At 40.9% G+C, this 22,377-nt stretch overlaps 1 protein-coding gene across 2 annotated transcripts in view; it reads left to right on the top strand.

Moving 5' to 3' along the window:
* The window catches only part of IMMP2L (inner mitochondrial membrane peptidase subunit 2), a 468,990-nt gene that overhangs the window by 379,188 nt on the left and 67,425 nt on the right, over positions 1–22,377 (top strand). The gene's annotated exons all lie outside the window — the stretch shown is intronic.

The raw sequence follows: 22,377 nt of genomic DNA, 5'->3' as shown, positions 1-22,377 counted from the left end.
ATCAATTTTGAGTGTTTGACTCAATTCTCTCACATATTTCATTTAAATGAACATGGAGATCATATTACAGAGATCAGGGGAATTCTTCCGATATCAGTGCTTAGTCTGATTCAATTTTAACTTTAAAAACATTTTTTTCTCATATCTATGGTTATTGTAGAAAACCCAGAAGTATTTGTTTTATCATTAAGTGAATGGAATATCCATCAATGAGCAAGCAAAACAAATGCACATTTTACATTTATTTGACAACTGCTACTTCGGTGCAATCAAATCCTGTGTCTGAAATAATCTATCAGGATAGATTCAATTTATTGGCTGCCATAATAAATTTTGTATGGGTTTATTATAAAATTTATTGGACCATTCCTTCTAGTGTTTCAGACCTGGAGTGGTACTGAAATGGACTCAAATATAAAATGCTAGGCAAAATAGAATGACCCAAGGTATTTTGTAATAGAACCTTACAGAATATACTGTACCAGTTGTGTTCTAGTTTCATACAGTTCTAGTTTCATACAGTTCTGGAAGGTATTGCAAATGATTATTGTTTTAACTGGTAAAAACAACTCATCATATATAGACGAAACAAACTATGCCACAACAGCCCATACAGTAATCTACTGGACATTTATTTATTCTTTTCATGTATTAGCCTCCTGATTAAAAAAAAAATACAGTCAGCATAAAATAATAACATAAAACACACCAAATTGAACAGTTAACAATAAAGCCAACAAAATTTACCCAACAACAATTTGGCAATACAGTATGACCCAGCATAAATCATATCACTTCATTGGCCATAAATGAATCAAGAGAAAACAGACTTCCTTAAATTACCTCACAAATTAGGTCTAGGACCAAATAAAATCCTGTTTCTGTTTCACAAATTTAATTTAAAGGCTGGTATTTCAAGTTCTATTATAGCTTCTTGACAGAAACAAAACACTGAAATAAATGTAAATATGTACAGAATGATATTGATGGAGCCGAGCTTTCACTAAAATGCAGAAAACAAGCTAAATAAGTAAATCACAGATAAAATGTTTGTGTGTAGGGGAATTATGTTCCCTGACATTTATATTACAGCATAGTGTTTTATTTTACAGCCACTGACCTCACAGCAGAGCACCTTCAAGGGACTCCAGCAGTTGTTAAGAGGAAAATCAGGCAGTGATGTGGCAGCAGGAGTTCTGGCCTGTACTGAGAGAAAAATTGGAGGGGTGAAAACCAGCTAACCCAACTCCTCCTTGTTTGGTTCTCACCTCTGTCACCAGGTGGCTTTATATCCTACCTACTTCCATAAGCAGCTATTTAACCTCTAGAATATATTTTACAGGCTCAGCCAACTCTTTGATGGGGTAGTGTGGGAAGGCAATTAAATGGGACAGGAATAACAAGGTCTCAAAGATAAGCCAAAGCAAATTTAGTAAAGGTAAAGGGACCCCTGACCATTAGGTCCAGTCGTGGCCGACTCTGGGGTTGCGACGCTCATCTCGCTTTATTGGCCGAGGGAGCTGGTGTACAGCTTCTGGGTCATGTGGCCAGCATGACTAAGCCGCTTCTAGCGAACCAGAGCAGCGCACAGAAATGCCGTTTACCTTCCTGCCGGAGCAGTACCTATTTATCTACTTGCACTTTGACGTGCTTTCGAACTGCTAGGTGGGCAGGAGCAGGGACCGAGCAACGGGATCTCACCCCGTCACGGGGATTCGAACCGCCGACCTTCTGATTGGCAAGTCCTAGGCTCTGTGGTTTAACCCACAGCACCACCCATGTCCCAAAGCAAATTTAGTTTTTATTAAAGGGTTTTGTTTTTGTTTTTTGGGTAAGGCAGCAATTTAAACCATTTTTATGAAGGTGTTCTTAGAAGAAGAAAAACTTAAGTTTTAACACTTTGAAGATCATTAAAGCAATCCCAGAAAATAGCTGAACTTAGTTTCTCTATTCAAGTTAATAGTCTATTATATGTATGGGGAAGTGATTCGCCTACCTGTTTTTGGGCATTTGGATGCCTGCTGATATAACATTGCTGAATTTGGAGTGATGGTTCCTGGGGTGGAGGAGCCAGTTTTTATTTCTGTCTGGACACCATTTTGAATTAAGAAGACAGGCTGAGGCATTCCAAATTGCATCAACTCAGAAGCCTTGTGAGATATTGTAGACCAATTTAGTGTGGCACTTCCCACGATCAAAGTGTGGGTTTTGGCTTGTTTGGATACTTTCGGACACCCTTTCGAGTCCAAAAAGAGGACCAAACTATTACACACAGCACAGATTTGGATGCCTCGGAAGATATAGCTGCCCAATTGCGAGTGAGAGTGGGAAGATGCTTCTGGTTTATTTTCAGAAATGGTTTGATGCCATTTTGAACCAGCCCTGCACTACACTTGGATTGCATGTTCCTGTTCCCAGCAGGGTAATGTGCCTGGGCAGTCAGACTGAGCAGAACTGAACCACTCACTGGCTGGTGTGCGGAGGGTGGGTGTGCCTCCTAGCTGGAGGGGCCTGCTTCATCAGTGTGTAAGCCACAGTCTATATGCTATGGAAACAGATCACAGGAGGATATAAAATGGAATGGCTGAGAGCCCTGAGGTCCTAGCGTGGGAAGAGGAGAGCTAATCCCAGGACTTTGGGGGAGGGAAGATAAGAAGAACCTGTTATCACCCCCATATTGTGCCAGTGCTGGGGGTTGGTCTCTTAATGTTGCATATAGACCCACAGAGATGTCGCTGTGGGTGCAGGTGCTCCAGAGGTTGCCAGACTGGGGCCTCAGAGCAATGAGAGAGAGTGACCAATGGCAGCTTTCTTGCCATGCCATGCCGATCTTGTTTTATATAAGCCACTGGAAATCCTCTGCTGCTCCTTGCAAGGAAAAGCTGCAAGGGGTGCTTTGCTGCTAGTCAAACTAATTGCTTATCTTCAGTCCTCCACTAAATTTGCCTTGCTGAGAGACATTCTGAGCCCGTGATTGAACAAATAAGAAATGCTCTGTCAATTACGTTGGGTAATTTTAACTGGCTTAGCCCAATTTAAGAATAATTGACACATATTGTGTGTATTATGTTTTAGCTCTCTTCTGAAGTATGAAGAAATTGTGTAATAATGGAAGTGGCTATAATTTTCTGGCCTGATTGCCTAGGCTATGTCAAGAAGCCTCCCTTTCTTCTCATGCTGTGTTTCAGCCTCAACAGGTGGCGTCCCAAGTTGCCCAGGCAACTGGTTGGGCAACTCTCTTTTTGTGTCTTTCAGAGCAGTGCTGCAGCATAGCATAGTGCTGAAAGCCAATAAAGTTCATGCAGCAGAGGGCACTGGTTCTAGCAGGCGGCAAATGAACTTTGCCTGTCTTCTTCACAGCCTCCTTTAGGGTTAACTGAGGAAGCAGAGGGGTCTGAGTAACAAGGCTGCAAAGTTAACTTGTTTGCCTGTTTTGGTTCAGCTCGTGCAGTTTCCCAGGTGAGGAGTCACACGGCTTTCACAAAGCACCTTAAGAATTAACACATCCATTATGGCATCAGAGGGGAAATGAAATGCAGAAAGAAAAGAAACTGATAATTACATGATTAACAGTGGCACTTTCTTAAGTTGCTATTGCGTTTTCCCTGAAGTGAAATGTCAAGGCAAATTTGAGCATCATCTTTTTCTGTGAAACGTCTGAGAAATTGTAAGGGAAGCCAAGTAAGTTTCAAGAAAACTAGTAAAATGTTCTTTTGTGTGTGCATACATTCCTTGTTGGCCAGTGCAGGGCTTGCTTGTTTCTATTAGCAAAGAACCTAAACCTGATTGGTGAAAATAAGTTTTAATTGCTTTGGAAGATGGGTAAGGGAGCCCAAAGGTAATGGGTGGCTATTTAACACACCGTCCTGGCTGCTGCCCCTTTAGTTGTTTCTCTATGGAAAGCAGTTGGACAGCAGCCCCATTTCCCACCTAGCTTCCCTGCTGATTAGATTGCTAATTTTGGATTACACTTAAAACTAGAACTGCAGTCAGCTGCTCCCCCTGTGCGTGCAAGACGTGCATGGCAGCAACCACAAGTGGAAGGAATGGTCTCACACACAAAAGGGTCTGGAAGTGAAAATGAAGGATGCCTGCCGAATCTTGGGTGTTCCACCCTATGGGTGCAGGGGTGGAGGAAGGGGGGGTGGGGGCAGTCTGCCCTATGTGTCATCACTGAGGGGGGTGACATTTGACACGCAGTCCGCCCATGACTCCCAAGCCTACCATGAGCTGGCGGGAGAAGGGGTGGAGATGCAGCCTTCCCCCTTCATTTTCACAGCTCAGGGGAGGCATGGGAGTTGCGGGCGTGTGGTGTGCCATTGCCCCCCACTCCTGTGCTGCTTCCTGGGGGGGGGAAGCCTCCCCCGAGCTGTTAAAAGGAAGAGGGAAGGGAGGAAGGCTGCAGGCAAAGTGGCATGGCTCCCTCCCTCCTCGCCCAGGAAGCAGCCTGCCACAGGTGGCTCGTCCCCTGGGATGCCCACCATGGGCTGCGCCCCCCTTGGATTCTTGCCACACCCCCTGGGATGCTTGCCATGGGATGCCCCATGGCCCTTCCCCCAGGTGCACAGCATAAGCACCGCTCCGGGTGCCAGAACACCTAGCTCCGCCTCTGCATGGGTGACTTCTTGTTGATGCCACCCAAGCCTCTGTAACAGAGGGAAAAACAATCTGGATGATCTCAGGGATCAGGCTGTGTGTATGCAAATATGCTTATGCAAACTTTATGAAAGTCACTCTCCTCTTTTTCTATTTTTAGTGCTCCAAACCTTATTTTCCAGTGGAAAATAGGACTTTGAACTCTGTGGGCTAACTACAGTGTCCATGCCCTGGCCCGCAACAGTCATGTCTCTTTCTACTACAAGATGTCTTGCAGAGCTGCAGGCTGCCCATCCCAAGAAAGTTAGAGACAGGGTTAAGAGAAAAAGGATCAGAATATACTACTCTCTTACTTTCCATTCTCTTGCCACCTGAAATGAAAACAACAACAATGCCTTCTGCTGTTGACCTTTAGTGCTCTGGTGTTTTGGGGAGCACAGTTTCAAACTCCAGAATATACAACTGATCATAAGTATAATCACTTATTTTGTATTCTGTTGAGGTCAGTACTAGAAATCCTGTTGACTTTGATGGACCACTGGAGAGAACTCCGGTGCTCCAGTAAACAAACAAACTGAGCCCTGTGTGTGCAGGAGCTTCCTTTTCTATGCAGTGTCATACACTTTGGGAAATATTCAAGTGAACATAGAGAGCTCCCCTCTTGCAGAAGAAAATAAGAATTCCTGGCGTGCCTCAGATGATGGCTTGTGCCATTTATGGTGGTTTGACTTTTCAATTAATATTTTATTTTTCTTACCCAAATGCTTTAAAAAACAACAATTTGGTGTGTCTATAACCTTGCTATAGGTAAACCAAAGCTGCAAAACACTAAATTAATACACTTGGAAATCATGAGTAATCAGGGGATAACTAATCCAACTATATGAAATGCAACATCAGGCTTCTGGTAATAACAGTTTTCTTTCAAAATCTGACTGGGTAATCTTTAGAGACTCCTTCAGTGTAAATAGACTATTTTGTTTTCAAAAGGTCTGTCTGTCAGCATTACCAAGTGCATTGTAACTTATCTGCAAGCAATGTGTTTCTAATTTTTTTTTTATCTGCCAGCATTCAAACCTGAATATTATATAGAAGGCTTATATAAAGCCCAAATGTATTGCTGATCATTGTGTGCAATCTAGTCTCAGTTGGAGCCTCATTTATACTGAATGTCTTGATTTAAAGTAAACTGTGTGCATACTCGTGGTTGCTTTTCTTTCGGCATCTGAGAAATCTCAGATGCCTTTGAAAGGGCTCCCTCACGTGACATGTCTCTTGAAAAGCATTTCATCTGCCAAACACAGCAGCCATTGTTAGCTTACAGGAAAAGAAACTATAGGTTTCTGTTTATATAGAAGGCGAGGAAAAGAATGTTTTTGTAGGGTACCTTCCACAATTCAAGGTATTTTGAAGCCCCTTAAAATTCTAGTAGACTCCAAAGGTTGTGTTAAAGTGTAAGAGAAAAGAAACTGCAGCAGCTATTAAACAGAAGCTCACAATAACAGCTCGAAAGCAAAAAGCAAAAAAGCAGATGTGGCCATTGGAAAGCAGTTCACGGTGAAATGCTAGAAAGAGGCTGCTAGAGTGAATTAATGAAATCTATTGCTTTATTTAAAGTACGGGGGTTACCCTGTTCTCCTTCTGAAAAAATGCTTTCCGGGAAACGTACAATAACTATGACAGCTGCTGCCCTGAGACGTACAGTCTACAATCCACGACACAAAAGGAAAAGGGATTGGCAAGGAGGAGGAAGAAAGCAAACTCTGGTACTGCTTCTTAGGTACTAAGTTCTTATATGTATTCTTTCTAGTAGAAAGAGGCAAGGCAAGCTCTCTGCAGCTGCTCCCTGTCTGGCTGATGGATGGACCCAGGCAGGTTGGTCTCCATCTTGCCATGGTGTTTTTACTAGGAGGCGGGGGGGGGGGGGAGCCTCCAAGAAATGGCCAGGTGGCCCTCCTTCAGGACTATTGTTTGACAGACCTAGTCCAAAGCCGGTAGATAATATGTTGCATGAGTGCTGAGACTGTGTGCATCAAAAGCCAGTGTCCAATACTGGGTGTTTGTGATGGTTTGCAAAAGGGTCTCTTGCTGTCCGCATTCCCTCATTTTTTCACAGCATGGCTGCTTTGCGCACTGCTGTGCAATATGTCTTGCCATCCTGTTTTTTTCTTTCCCTGTGCATCATTTGCCTGGATCAGTTGACAATTCCTGCAGGTTGCCTTAGGTTGTACTCTGTATAATATCCTTGCAGAGCAGCATGTAGCTCAACCTAAACACTTGCTTTTCAATACACAAACTGTTTCACAGCTCCTGCTTTTGCAAATCAACCCGCCTAGCAGTTGTTAAAAAAATAAAAATACCACAATGAAACAAAAACTAAGCAAAAGTATTTACCAGTGTTGGATGTTCATAACAGCTACATCTAGTCAACTGGGATATGTTTAGTGTGAAACGTTGCTGCAGTCACATATGCACTGAAATGGATTTACTTCTAAGAAAGCATATTTAGGGTGTTTATGTAATTTTCTCTGATTTTGCAACTGCCATACATTATGTAAAGCGTATTTTGATTCTGTTCTTTTGCAAAGCTGAACTTAAAACATAATTTACACCAATCTGTGAACCAAAACACAGCCATCGTTCCAAATTCATACTTGCCCAAATTTCCAAGTGCAGTTTGCCAGCCAAATAATATGTACAAAAATCAGTCTGCTATGGTATTGTGCATAAAATTCATAGATGAGTGAAATGACACATAAGAAACTTAACAGCATACATTGTATTAGTGAAAGGTGCATTATATCAGGGGAAGCTGCTGTGCAGAAATGTGTATAGAAAACATGCATATTAGCAGAAATCCACACTGAAATGCTGATGGATTTTTAAAAATAAAGTAAACAACCTGATATGGAAATGTGGAGACCCAAACTTAAGATTGGAAAATTGAGAAAAGGAGAGCAATTGAAATGGCTGTATTCTCCCATTTCTAAGCTACACACACCTGAGTGCAGTATTCCAGGTGGTTTGGTGGGGATTTTTATTTTTATTTTTATGTGCAGGCTTTCTGACACCACTATTATAGAGCTGTGCAGTCTACCAGCAGTGCAAAATTGCTTTGCTGTTTATGCTACATATTACCATTACAGTAATTTTGCCTCCCTGCAGCTGCTTAAGGTCTTCTCTGAACCTCTTACGCGGGCAATTCTCCCCCTCCCAATGAACGAAATATATATGCTGGGACTCCTCTGCACTTCTTGTTCAGTAAATGACTTTCCCTCTGCCCATTTAAATTTTTACTCAAAGGACATGTCTCCTGCTGGATCTTTCAGTAATATTTCTCTAGGCACAACAGGAATAAAAGAGAGCAGATAGGCAAGCAAACAAAATCAAACAGTAGGAGATCTGACCTTTTGCAGCACCTATTATGTATATTTTATGGATGCGGTTCTGTTGTGTGTTCAATTTTGTTAGAACTGCACTACTGATACATAATTTATGCTGGCCACCCTGGGGGCAGTGACTGCATCATCGCCCATACTTCACAGAGAACATACTTTGGGCACTGTATCTTTCGAAAGTCTGGATTGTTTTGTTCCATGTCCTCAATGACTCTAAACTTCTTTTACTAAATCTGCTGAAATTCACCCCCAAATTCCATCACTACACCACTAGAGACATCCTAGAGCTCCCAAGAACATAGGAAGTTGCCACTCTAGGCACCCTGCACCAGCTCAGATGTTCCTGTTCCATGGCTAGAGAAAGAGGAAGCAGCCGCTGCTATAGGTGTACAGTGGTACCATGGTTCTCAAACGTCTCCATTGGCAAACGTTTCGGAACCCGAATGCCGAAAACCTGGATGTAAATGTTTCTGTTTTCGAATGTGCCTTGGAAGTCGAACAGCTTTTTCTTTTCTTTCTTTCTTTTCTTTTAAAAATCATTTTTATTGATTTTCCAATAAAAAACATCCAGTTAATATATCCAATCATAATACTTCAATTATAATAAAAAACTAAAATAAGACAGGCCAAATTATAGTCCAAATTATATTTATTAATTTTTTCAGAGCTCCCCACGGTCTGGATCTCTGAAGCATATCTCCACATCTTAGTCCTGCTTCCCCTCGTTGTTTCCATATTTTCCACATCTCGATTTTAAAGCTTCATAATTCTTTGTCCCTGGGTCAAACATCATGTATTTTCATCCGTCGAATACAGCTTTGTTAATATATATATATAATATTGTTAATATATATTTTTTCTGCTGTGTGTTTTTCAATTTTCTCAATTGAATTTGCAGACAGCCCTTTGCGCCTCAGTTTTTGAACGTTTCGGAACTTGAACAGATTACATTCGAGAACCGAGGTACACTGTATGAAATGGCAGTGGCGCAGGGAGGCATTCCACTGAATGAGTAGAATGAGGAAGAAGGTCGATAAGCTACGGTTATGGAGATAGGGAAGGCAAACCTGGATTAGAGGAAGGAGGGGAAAGTATGGATGTTCCTTTTCCCACAAGACTTACTCCATCACAAATTGTCCATTTTGGTTGTAGCCAGTAATTTCATTTAAGATTCTGGTTGTGAAGGAACTTCGCCTCATCCCTAGATGATACGTGGATAGGGCATAACCACAATTTTTACTGCAGTGTACCAGGTAAAGATTAAGCAGGTGTCCCCACGTAAATATTAAGAGGGCCCAGGGCAGACCTTTATATGCTTACCTATAGTTTACCTGAAAACAACGTGATCTCTGTGAGTCTGCCTTTAAAGAGTGTCTGGATACTTTAACTGAGGTGTTGGCTGGAATCCTAGGGGAACATGTGAATCCCATGTTACATCAACTGCATTGATTTCCACTCTGTTTCAGGACTCAATTCAAAACACTGGTTAAAATCCTAAACAGCTTAATTTGCCTCCTCGCTAATGGATGACCAGATGCTAAAGACTTTCCTTTTCAACCAGTCCCCACCCTGATGATTGAATTAGTTGTTGACACTGCTGCCACCTCTGGTCTTTAAATCTAATTGTTAGAGTGTTGGATTATGACCCAAGAAACCAAGGTTTGAATCCCCACTCACTAGGTGGCCTTAAGCAAGTCAATGTCCCTCAGCCTAACTCCTCTCACAGGGTTGTTGTGAAAATAAAACAGATGTGGAGAGCCACATCTTGGAGGAAAAGGGGGAATAAATAAATAAAACAAAATTATGATATTGAGATATTCTTTCTAATATGTTGCGAGCTGCCTTGAGCACTGAAAAAACCTGAAGGATAGAAAAGCTCATAATAATGTTAATAGAAATGTTAATAATTATTATAATTGGCTTCAGTGAGAACTGAGAACCATCAACATTGGCTCCATCTGTTAACTTTTACATGAGCCAAAGGATGGGCAAAGACTTATTTAACTCCTGCTTCCCAGTGTAAACCAGCAACAGAAGCTTCTTCATATTTATATGAACAAAATTTGGGTTATTTCTTTGTGTGGGGTGGGGAGCACCTTGTATATACTTATCAGCATAAGCTGGAAGGGGTTAAATGAGTCTGTTTCTGCTGACATGTCTTTGGACACCAAGTTAGTTAAAAAAAACAACCCTGCCCTCTGGCTCTATAAAATAGGTTGTTTTATGGCATTGTCAATAGACTTAAGGGAAATTGTGGCCTAAGCATTCAGAGTTAAGTGACATGAAATCCAATTCCTTTGTGTTAAATGAACACTCAGTATAGAGTTCGCTGGGTGTTATATCAAATAAATCTTTTAACACTTTGTCATGCCAGCAGCATTGGTGCAGTATCCAAAAATAATTTTTATTTAATTTGGTTTTTGAAAAAAATGCAAACTAATAGACATAAGGAGTACAGACTTTTTATCCTAAAAACAGAATACATAATGTAGTTTTGTGTTCCATGTTGATTAAAAGGAAAGTATAGCATACATTAATATTTTAATTTCTGCTATTTAGTGATTTTCATTATTCATTTCAACTGCATTGTTTTTTTCCTCCTGAAATTGTGTTTGTTCAGAGTTGAATTAAACTTTAGTTCAAAGCATACTGACATGGAATGCTTTTGCATTTTCACTGATATCAGAGAATAATAGACTGCTAATTCCTGGGGGGTAGCTATGACAGCCTTGTGTAGGAAAGGCTATCGAAGAGTATTGTGGCGTTTAAAGCTAACGGGTTTATTATGGCATAAACTTTTGTAGTTGAGTTTGCTAGATGCACCTGATGAAGTAGGCTTCACTCTTCGAAACCTCACACCATAATAAAGACTATCAAAGGTGTCATCTGAGACTGATATTGTGAGCCCTAAAGTCTAGTGATTAATATATTATTTCACTTTCTTTGAAATGGCCATGTATCCATATTCTGGGTGTGTGGCGGTTGAGACCCCTTACCCCTTTCCCTGGCTGGGTGGACTGCCAAAAAAGCAGATTTAAATGAGCTAATCAGAGGCCCCTGCTAGTGTAGTGGGCAGTGTCTTGTTGGCTGGCTGGGTATTGCCTGTTCCCATGTCTGGCCAACCAGCATATAAGCCAGCTTTGCCTGATTCCTTCAGCACAGACAGAAGAATAAAGCACAAAGAGCATTGTTGGAAGAAAGAAGAAAAGCTGAAGGCAGAAGTTTATTCGCTATTATATTAAGCCTGGTATCCTTAACCTTTCACTAGAAATGCACTGGACCTTTTACCTCAGAACTCTCAGCTCATTTTAATCAATATCAGTCAACATGGTTAGGTATTTGTTCATTTGCTTTTCACTTGCTTTATTCCCATCTCTGGAGGACCAAAAAAAGATGTTGAAAAGAACTAAAGAGGAAAGGACTTTGGTTAAACTAGAAATTATTATTGCTTATTTACATGACAACATGGACACTAACAGAATTTTTTTTGCAGCTTCAAAGCAGTTATATTGAGGGTCACAGGCTAGGAATGCATACCTGACCTAATATGAAATATTTTGTTTTGAACTTTAATTTAAAGCTTTGTTTAAGACCTGTAGATGACACAAACTGAACTTTGGAGAGCCCATTGCTTAGCAGTGATTAGATGAGCAAGGCATTTCTCAAATGGGAGGTTATTGCTGATGTGTGTTTAAAGCGGTAAATATTGTTTAAAGTTATTGTTGTTTATTAAAATAATGGCTAGGCAAAATTAACAATATCTAAATCAGGAACAGTGAAAAGAAACAGAACCGTTCGCACAATATGAATGCCCTTCATCCATCTGCCACTTTTGAATAACCAATATTCCATTATATCTAATTATACCTAATTATACTTACCTCTCATATTTTCATTATCCACTCTTCCAGTGAAGGTGTTTGTCGTACCCTGCCCCAATTACAACAAATTATCTTCTGTGTAACTGTTAAAAGTGAGCTATCATTTCTATATTATCTGACATGACCTGTTGCTTTATATATCCAAACAAGATAACCACTGGATCTGCTAGCAGTTTATAACCTGCTATTATCTCAATTTAATTCAAAATATATTTCCAGAAAACACCTTTATTTTAGGGCATGATCAAAATATTTAAATCATATCAGCATTTGATACTCCACTCCATTTGATATCATTCACTCCTAGGTATATTTGATTCACCCTGGCAGATGTTGAGTACCAATGAAAAATAAATTCATATAAAAAACCAAACCACATATTTAAGTTTGGTACTTTGTTAAACATGGGACATTTTGCCACACCCAATTCCAGAGATCAGATGAAACCTCAGAGTTCAGATATTTTCCACTGGAAAAATATATAAAATAAGGGCATAAATATTAGATGGAAATGGTACAGTGTTAAGTTATCCTATTGGGATCACCCTGACCTTGTTTCAGGTAAGCTGTTCCACTTTTTGGAGAGCTCAGAGATATTAGGAACCTTTTCGAATGCAATTATGTTTATTACCAATGCAACTATATGTTCCATGCCCTCAGCTTGTTACTATGTAAATAATGTTTTTGCAATACAGTATATTTGTTGTTTAGTCGTTTAGTCGTGTCTGACTCTTCATGACTCCATGGACCAGAGCACGCCAGGCACTCCTGTCTTCCACTGCCTCCCGCAGTTTGGTCAGACTCATGTTTGTAGCTTCGAGAACACTGTCCAACCAACTCGTCCTCTGTCGTCCCCTTCTCCTTGAGCCCTCCATCTTTCCCAACATCAGGGTCTTTTCCAGGGAGTCTTCTCTTCTCATGAGGTGGCCAAAGTATTGGAGCCTCAGCTTCATGATCTGTCCTTCCTTCTGTCCTTCCTTGCAATATATAAACTTCTATAAAGACCCTTCCACAAGTCCTGTACCTTAAACATTTTTTTTTCTGTGTAAAACCTATTAGAGCTCACAATAAACTGGGTGCAGGTACATTTCCTGTTTTGGTGATCTTGTATTGCCTAGTTCTCTGGTAACAAAGTATTCTCTAAATATTGTGGATATGAAACTCTCCTGAGAGGGGTTGAAAAGTGACAGTATGCTGTTGAAAAGTCATGTGGCTGGTACCTAGATTTATATTTCTGATACTCTTTATAATTCTGTTTGTAAAACTGTGTCCATTAAAAATGCACACCTCTGCCTTTACCTTCAAATCTCTTCCTAATTATTTTTTTCCCCCTCCTTTCCTCTTCAATGTCTCCCTGAATAGCCTGGGCCCAGGGTCCTTTAAGGACATCCCAAAGAAGTTCCTTCCCTGACTTTTTGCCTTCTTTTCTCTCTCTCCCCCCACCTTTTGTTCTGAGATGGTCTGTTTGGTTTGTAAAGGTGAAACCTTTGTAAAGTAACACAGCCATGCTGTTGTTGTTTAGCACACAGTTACGTATGTGCTAGACACTGAAGACCTATAGAGCACAAGGCGTCACTGATGTTTCCCCAACAAGGCTCACAGCCTGATTTAGGATATGAGTAAGTGCAAGAGAAGGAAAAGAAAGTGCCTATAATAAGCCGGGCTGATTTGCAATTTATATTTTCTCAGAGTAGAGTCAAATGTTATGTTCTCCACATGGAGGCCATGGGAGATGTGAGTTCGTCTGATTTTACTCTGCAGAGCTGCCACAAGCCCAGCAGTGACCAGGACACCAAGTCTGGGGCTACAGTGTTACCAGCAAAAAAACTGAACTGGGTTTCTGGTGCTGATCCAGAACCACTGAACCAGAGATTGGCAGGCAGGGAACCATTAAACCAGTGCTCATGGATCAAGAGACAGAACCATGATGAAGCCCTTTCCAAGGAACCCAGTGGCTGCCATGCTACCTTGCTAGTTCAGTGGTACAAAGACACATCATGGAAGACAGGAAAAGTTCATGTCTTCAGGCCAGTGGTTTGGCGTTTCAGTTGACTCCAGATCTTCCAAAACGGAGCACAGGAGAGGTCTACTGGCTTAATTTCATTTCCAATCCTTGTTGGAGCAAGTTGACCACCAGGAGCTCTCCTTGGTGCAATGACCAACCTGCCTTGATCTGCAGGCTCAGAACAGGTAAACAGTAGGGCGTAACAATTGTGCTAGTGTCTTTTGTGCATGCATTAGCGCAGTTGTGTGGAGTATTACTATCTCTGAATGTCCCTGGATGCAGGTGGGCCTGATGTGAAGAAATTACATGCAGTTTTCTAGGAGCTCTGGTACAGTAATTAGGCCCCTGTCAAGGACGGCTGTGGCTCAAAGTGGGGGCCTTCAGATCTACGGGTTGTAACATCTGTCTAGGCAGTGAATGCCCTAGGGTCCTGGACTGGCCTTCACCCACCAGACTGGCCACTGGAACTTCCTGGACAAGGAGGGTCTGTGGGAGAGCATCCTGTTGTAGTTAATGAATGAGCAGCAAGGTGTTCCTAAGCTTGGGGACGTTACTGTGTTTCTGTTATGTACTGAGTTGAATAGGATCCAAAATGCAGCAGTCTGATTGGTCCTAGAACAATAGGATTCAGAATGCAGCAGTCTGATCAGTCCTAGAACAGTGCAGCAGTATGATTGGTCCACAGGAGCCACCCAATCCAGCTCCAGGTGGAAGTGAATCCACAACCTGATTGGCTTACAGGAGAATCCCGGAATTAGCTAATCAGGTGCGGCCCATTATGTAAATAATGTATATAAAGCAGATATTTTGGGGGAACTTTCATTCCTCACTACTATGAGCTGAATAAAGAGCATGAAATCTACAGTCGACTCTGAGTATATTTCAGTTTCCTTTGGGTGTCTTTTAGTCCTGGTTCATCCTTTGTTCTTGACTTCTGATTTTTGTCCTTTAGCCGTTCCTAATTCACCTCTAGCCTTTAACAAACATCCCTGTTCTGTCAGTGCTTCCCAGTGTTTAGTTTGTTTAGACCAGTGGTTCCCAACCTTTTTTTGGCCATGCCCCACCTAAGCATCTCTAAAATCTGATGTGCCTCTCCCCCCCCCCCCCGTGACATATAATTCTTATTATTCAAAAAGTTAGCTCCTATTCATGTGGAGGAAGCCTAAAAGACCACTAACTGTTAATAACTCATTCTTGAATTGCCACCCTTAAAAATCAAATTGCCCCCCTGTGGGGCATATGCCCCATGTTGGGAACCACAAGTTTAGACCCTTAGTCTATTTCCAATTTTTTGATCAGTTTCTTTTCTTAATCATTACAAATACTTAGTGACAAAATAGCCTTGAGAAAAAAACACCTTCACAGCTATCAGGTTGTTCTGTAAATCATAATTAAGGTTGCAGCCCTGTACTGACTTCACCAGGAGCAAACCCTGTCGTGTTAAATGGGACTTACTTCTGAAAAGGATTGTGCTATCAATCTTATAACCATCAGATGAGGTAGATAAGTTTCTTGACATTGAGTCAAGAGTCTAGAAAAAGAGGCATTCACATATTAACAATTAATCCCTCTTCCCAGGAAACTCTGGGAATTGGACGTCTCCGAAGAGAACAAGGGTCTCCTAATAACTCTCAGCACCCTTAATAAATTCAGCTCCAGGGATTATTTGGGCAAAACCATGACTGTTTAAACAATGCAGCTTTAAATGTATAGAGCAGAAAGAAACCCACACCGGGGAGTAGACACACCTTTCTCTCTAGTCTATTGCATTTGCACATATCTGTTTATGAATCTAAGACAACCTGCTGTGCCCATCCTCTCTTTTTCATGTAATGCAACTCCTGAGAGATCTTTTGAACTGTTGATAACCTATTTTTGAATGCTTACGTTTTTCTAGCAATAAATTTAATGAGAGCAAAGGTCCTTCTGGCTGGAAGACAAACTATTGCAGAGCAAATGGTGACAATGCACAGAAAGTGGAGTGGAACCTTTATTTATTTATTTAAAATATTTACAGGTCACTTTTTAAGGTCAGACCCTCTCAAGGCTTCCAACATATAATTCACAAGTAGTACTGAATAATCCATTTTAAATCAACTCAGCAGCTTTGTAAATGGGTCCAGTTTATTTTTCCCATTGGCTTTGGAATTGCTTTACACAAAAGGATACACCTTTCTATTCTTCTTTCTCCTCAACAACTTTTAGCATTTTCTTTGGAAGGGATGTGTGGAGAAAAGAAAATCAAAGCTGCAAATGAAAGCAGACAGATAATTAGGCCTTGTACAGCTGTTTTTATTCCTGATTTGGTTGCATTTCAAACCAAAGAGTCTAAAGACACACATACACCTACCTAAAGTGCAGAGTGTCTTCAAACTCCAGCTGTTTTGTTGATTTTTCTTCTTTTTTGTTTCTGCTTAGCAGTGGCAAAATGGTGCACAGATAACCATCTGTACTGCAGCTGCTGCCAGGGGGTTTAGCTTCTATTTGCCTTTTGAACAAGGGAGCTTGTATCTCTGGGCACTCCCATCTCTTTCTCCCCATATGTTTATGGCATATATTGAGGTTTAAAGAATTCTATAAGGTGAGAAGCTGAAAAACATTGGAGTTTGCTTAAGGCAAAGACAAGCCACTCCAGAATTTGAACAATCACCTGTCCATTCCTCCCACTCTTTTGCTTCTGTACCTTGAAACGACAGATTGCAAAGTGAGTTTCATTACGTAGGTAATTTTCACATTATTGCCTTTCTTACATCATTATTTCATTGTGATTTGGGGTCAAAATATAATGAAACAGAACTTTAATAGGAAGAGAAATTTGTATAAGCAATTTTGTACAAGCAAGAGCTCACAACCAAATTCTAAAGAATTTGTCTAGTATTTGTGCCCAGTATTATTTTCTGCTATTTCAAATAAAAGCAGTTACTTCTAATGCTTTTCACAGTTGGCATCAAATACAGTGGTGTTCCCATGTGCTAATATAATTTGCAACTCATTAAATCCATCAGTACCAGTAAAATATATTTGGACCATCACCCTCATCCTCAATAATATGATGTATTACCTGAATGTTGTGATTGTCACCCGATACCAGTTTCTATATGCCTTCTCTGAGGGAGGTGTGGATGGTGGCAAGTCAAGAACAGGCGTTCTCAGTGTTGGCTCCTTGGAGAGGTATGACTGGAACCAGGCTAAAACAGTTTTGTTTGCACAGGCTTTTGGTTGTTAATTGGTAGGCTAGTGAGCTAGGTTTTTCTGACCTTTTAGTGATCAGCTTTTAGTGGTGTGGATAGGATTTGTTCCCTATCTTGAATATGGAGGTTCAGATATTCTGGTTTATGATTTTTATATGGCATTACAATGTCTTTTATGTGACAAGTCCCTTTGGAACACTCTTCTGTCTGTGAAGAGTGATTACAAATAAATATGGTGGAATGTGTTAGTTCAAAACAGGATAGCTCAGTTGGTAGAGCATAAGACTCTTAATCTCAGGGTTGTAGATTCAAGCCCCGCATTGGACGAAAAATTCCTGAATTTCAGCAAGCTGTACTAGATGATCCTTGCCCCCGAACCGTCTTCAGAGGCAGCCCCACATATAACACATTGCAGTAATCTAACCTAGACGTTATTAGACAGTAGGACACAGAAGTTAGGATATCCCTGTCCAAATAGCTGGACCACCAGCCGTAGCTCAGCCACCAACCAAAGTTGTCAGAAAGCACCACCAAAGACACTTGGGCCTCAAGTGACAATAATGGATCCAAAAGCATTCCCAAGCTACGTACATGCTCCTTAAGAGGGAGTGTAACCCCCCTCAAGAGCTTAGGATGAAGTTTCTACTTTGCATTGTAATGGACTATGCTGTTCTACCAAAACCTGAAATAGTGATTGCTCCTGTCTCTTAAGGAAAGAAGGGTGCGTTCCTGACGAGTCATTTTCAAAGGCTATACAAATTAAAAGTCTTCTAGGACAGTAACTTTCTTATGGGACTAATTTGGAATACATGTGTGACTTTGCTATTCATAATCCAAATGCTGCTAACTACCTTTTTGTTTTTAAGAATAATATATATGTGCATCTATGAGTCTCCATTTCAAAATGACCTTTCACTGTTGAGTCACATTTGTTGCAATGCGTCTCTTCTCCTTTCCTCATGAGTGTAAATTGATTAGAGGGCGTGTAATTACAAGCAAGGAGGGCCGGTGTTTACAAGTCTCAATCTCTGGCCCTTGTTTTACCTCACTGTGAAGGTTAAATGCTGGCAACACAATCTGAATGTTAATATCTTATTTTCATGTTCAGAATCTGATACAGTTTTTGATTCCTTAGAGTAACTGTATTCAACAGTGTCTGCAGCCCTACTGGGAACCGAACAAAAATGTCATGGCAGAGGGGTGTGAAAATACACATGAAAGCTTCTTAGTTCCAGGCACACAAAACTATAAGGAGGAGGAAGCCTATAAGGAGGTGTGGAAATCTGTAGGAAAGGAAGAGGTGCAGAACTTGCTGTGACACTGAGCAACCTGTTTGTATTCCTTCATGCTGCTATGGGATGGTTGATTCCTATAGTGTACTGGAGTGGGGGACAGCTCTGGGACATTTTTCAGCTGTGCCAGGGCAATTGAGAGGACATTTTTAAAAAAGAGGCTGTGCATTTCTTTCATTTGATAGAGGTTGCACACAATTGCCTAATCAAATAACACAGTTGCCTGCAGTTTTGAACACTCCTTGAAGAAAAGGCTACAAAGGTAGTTGTGATGAGCACTTTGAAATTTGCCCCAACCTTTTGGCACGAGGGGCGGGTGTCTGTGTGTGTAAACTCAGTTCACTTTCTCATTTTAATGCAAGCCTACCTATTAAGCTGTCCCTTAAACAGTGTGAAAACTGATACACATGTATCCTTCAAAAGCCATTCTTCTGCAAATTTTGTGATGCAGTTCTTCAGCAGGAAATGTATATATTAAGGGCAAGCATGCATAGGAATGCATATGTTTGTACAAATAATGCAATATATTTGGGGAACCAGCTTGCAAAAAAATGTGCATACAAAGTGACATTCCATACTAAAATGTGGATGTTAGGATGCATGTTCATTCAAATACTGACACATTTCCACAAGGACATTTGAAACAAAAATTTCACCAACGTATCCCGAAGTGTAGTGACATGAACTTAAGATTGGAAGAATGGGAAATTTAAAGAAACCAAACATGACAGATTTGTCCCTAGACTACACCGTTGTATACTGGTAACTTTCAGTTGGGGTACTGCATGAAATATAGAATATTATGGTTATAGTTAAAGGTATGGTCTCCCCAGTAGTGATGTATGGAAGTGAGAGCTGGACCATAAAGAAGCCTGATCGCTGAAGAATTGATGCTTTTGAATTATGGTGTTGGAGGAGACACTTGAGTCCCATGGACTGCAAGAAGATCAAACCTATCCATTCTTAAGGAAATCAGCCTGAGTGCTCACTGAAAGGACAGGTCCTGAAGCTGAGACTGCAATACTTTGGCCACCTCATGAGAAGAGAAGACTCCCTGGGAAAGACCCTGATGTTGGGAAAGATTGAAGTCACGAGGAGAAGGGGATGACAGAGGACAAGATGGTTGGACAGTGTTGTCGAAGCTACTAAGTTTGACCAAACTGCAGGAGACAGTGGAAGACAGGAGTGCCTGGCGTGCTCTGGTCCATGGGGTCATGAAGAGTCGGACATGACTAAATGATTAAACAACAACAACATGGTTACTATCCACACCAGTGCTGCCCCCTCAAGCCTGTAGTATCAGCATGGGAATTAAGTGTATTATGTACCTGTCCGCAACTTGTATCTTAATTCAGACTTCATTAGTGCAGTGTGGCATGTGGACATGCAGAATTACCATCTGTTCCGAAAGCTAATATAAGAACCATTCCCATGTTAGATACTCAGGGGTGCTTTTTTTGTGCTCTTGTTTCCTGTGTGTATTTCTCCCCACTCTCTGTCTTCAGCAGCCTTGACGTGATCCACACAATGCATTAAAAATATGTCCAACATTTCTGCAGTAATCTTCTTTTAAGCCCTTGTTCTGAGCTATGATATAGGCATATCTGAGATCTAGCATATCTACAAGCCTTCAAAAAACTCCCCTTGGGAAAAGAACAGGGGTGCCTATTTCAGAGTTTATTGAATATTTGATATGATCTGTCTCGTGTTTATGGGAACAAAAGGTCAAAAATCTCATTTACAAAGTTTTCAGCTATTATGTGAGTGACTGTTTTAGAATTATGTACATAAACATCAAAGAAGACGGGTTTTTGTGACCTTTATAACAAAGGACAAATTCTTCTTTTGTGCTAGGTGGTGCAGCTCTGAAATTTGCATCTGGCTCAGTTCTTATGCCTTTGCAATTCTCTTAACCTCATTGGTTTTACACTGCGCAAGTCTCCTCATTTGACAATGTGAGCTTATTTACCACTTACTAAACATGGGAAGCAGTTGTAAGGACTGGTGTCATGCGATGTTCCTAATTGCTGACTTAAACTTCCTTCTGTGCCCAGTGTGAAATGGCTGTTTCTCAGAAACCTCGGAAGACTCAGCCTCAGCGGAACTATTCAGGAGTGAATAAAGCTGAAACTTAATTATGATGGTGACATCTTTGTCAGCACTTTAAAATAAATGCCAGTAGACTGAAGAGGCACTGACAGTGCCATGAAGACAATGGCACTTAAAAGTGCTTGGTTTTCTCTTTCCTGGCATACACTTTCTCTGTATCCATGGTTAAGTGCAGTATAGCCTCAGTCTAGTAATCTGGAGAGTCTGCCAAAAGGGTTGATTAATTGCAGAGAAGTTGTCTAAGGAGAACATTTGTGAACAATGTTTTAAACTCTCTTATATAAAGTGGGTGTATGGGCTACAGCTCCCATCATTTGAGAGCCACTGTGGTGCATTGGTTAGTGTGTCGGACCTTGGAGACCAGGGTTCATATCCTGGTTTGGCTGTGAAGCTCACTGGGTGACCTTGTTGGCAGAGTAGCTAAATTGCAGCTGGGAAGCCAAATCATGTTAAATGCTGACTCTTTTCTTGAAATTAAAACAATGTCCAAACAATTGTTAAAATATTCAAAAGCTTTTATGTGCAGAACACTTGGCTAAAGAAGAATATGTGCAGAATATTTACATTTACATGCACATGCTTATCCAAGCATGGGTTTAATTTTTCTTAGTTCAAAATTACAGATTCTTCCTAAAGCATTCAAGCAAATGGTCTTTTTCTCTTTCCAGTACTTGTACACAGCACTCTGTACATTACCCAACTAGACCATGCAGTTCCTTCTCAGAGGTTTCTACTTTCTCATTCCAGCAGATTTTCCCTTATTGCTTCTTTGGGAGAACATCAACTTCTATACTTCTCTCCTCTATTGCATTTAGAGAGGGTGTTATCTAACATTGTCTCTTTGGTGTTCACAGAGAAGCAATTGCTACAGTCAAGTCACTCAAACACAAAACAAAATGGACAATGTAATAAGTTAACCTATCACGTAACCAAAGTTAACCTATCACGCAACAGTTACTGGGGAACAGTCCAGAATTAAACACACAGTAATGCATTGAAGTGTTCCCGATTTCAGTAAATTAAATCACTATACTTAACAGACTTCAGCCTAACTTACCTCAAAGAATTGTTGTAGGGATAAAGTGAGGAAGGGGAGACCCATGTACACCCTTAGTGGAAAATGTGAGATATAAATGAAATAAATAAAACCATTCTCTCTGATGGAAGGGTGGGGCGAATGGGAGGTGGAGTCCTACAATATCAGGAGGGCCACATCGCTGACCTATATATTTGCTTCACCCTCCTTTGCTTCCCAGGATGAAAAAATTCTGGTCTTTTTCCTCTGGAGAGGAAGAGGTGCAAGCTGGATGTTCCCTCGACTTAAGTAATAAGAACAACTCATATCCTCAAACTTAATCTCTTCTCAATCTCAGAAGGAAAATTAATGGCAGCATACAGTGGTACCTTGGTTCTCAAACTTAATGCGTTCCAGAAGTCTGTTCCAAAACCAAAGCGTTCGACAACCAAGGCGCAATTTCCCATAGAAAGTAATGCAAAATGAATTAATCTGTTCCAGCCTTTTAAAAATAACCCCAAAACAGCAATTTAACATGAATTTTACTATCTAACGAGACCATTGATCCATAAACAGTGGCATAGCGTGGGTTGTCAGCACCTGGGGCAAGGCAAGTAATTTGCGCCCCCTAACCCGTGGATTTGCGCCCCCTAACCCTAACCCCCAGATGTTGCGCCCGGTGCGGCTGGCCCCCCCTGCACCCCCCACGCTACGCCACTGTCCATAAAATGAAAGCAGTAAACAATGTACTGCAGTCACACAATCAATCAATCAATCAATCAGTAGCTGAACCAGGTTCCATGGAGTCACGAAAACAAAAACAAAAGAGCTGCAAAAACAGAAATGCAAAATAAATAGCAAAACCAGACAGACCTCAGCATAACACTCAA

This window comes from Podarcis cretensis (genome assembly GCF_951804945.1).
Source record: "Podarcis cretensis genome assembly, chromosome: 10".
Taxonomy (NCBI): Eukaryota; Metazoa; Chordata; class Lepidosauria; order Squamata; family Lacertidae; genus Podarcis; species Podarcis cretensis.
This window is presented reverse-complemented; position numbering and strand designations above follow the sequence as displayed.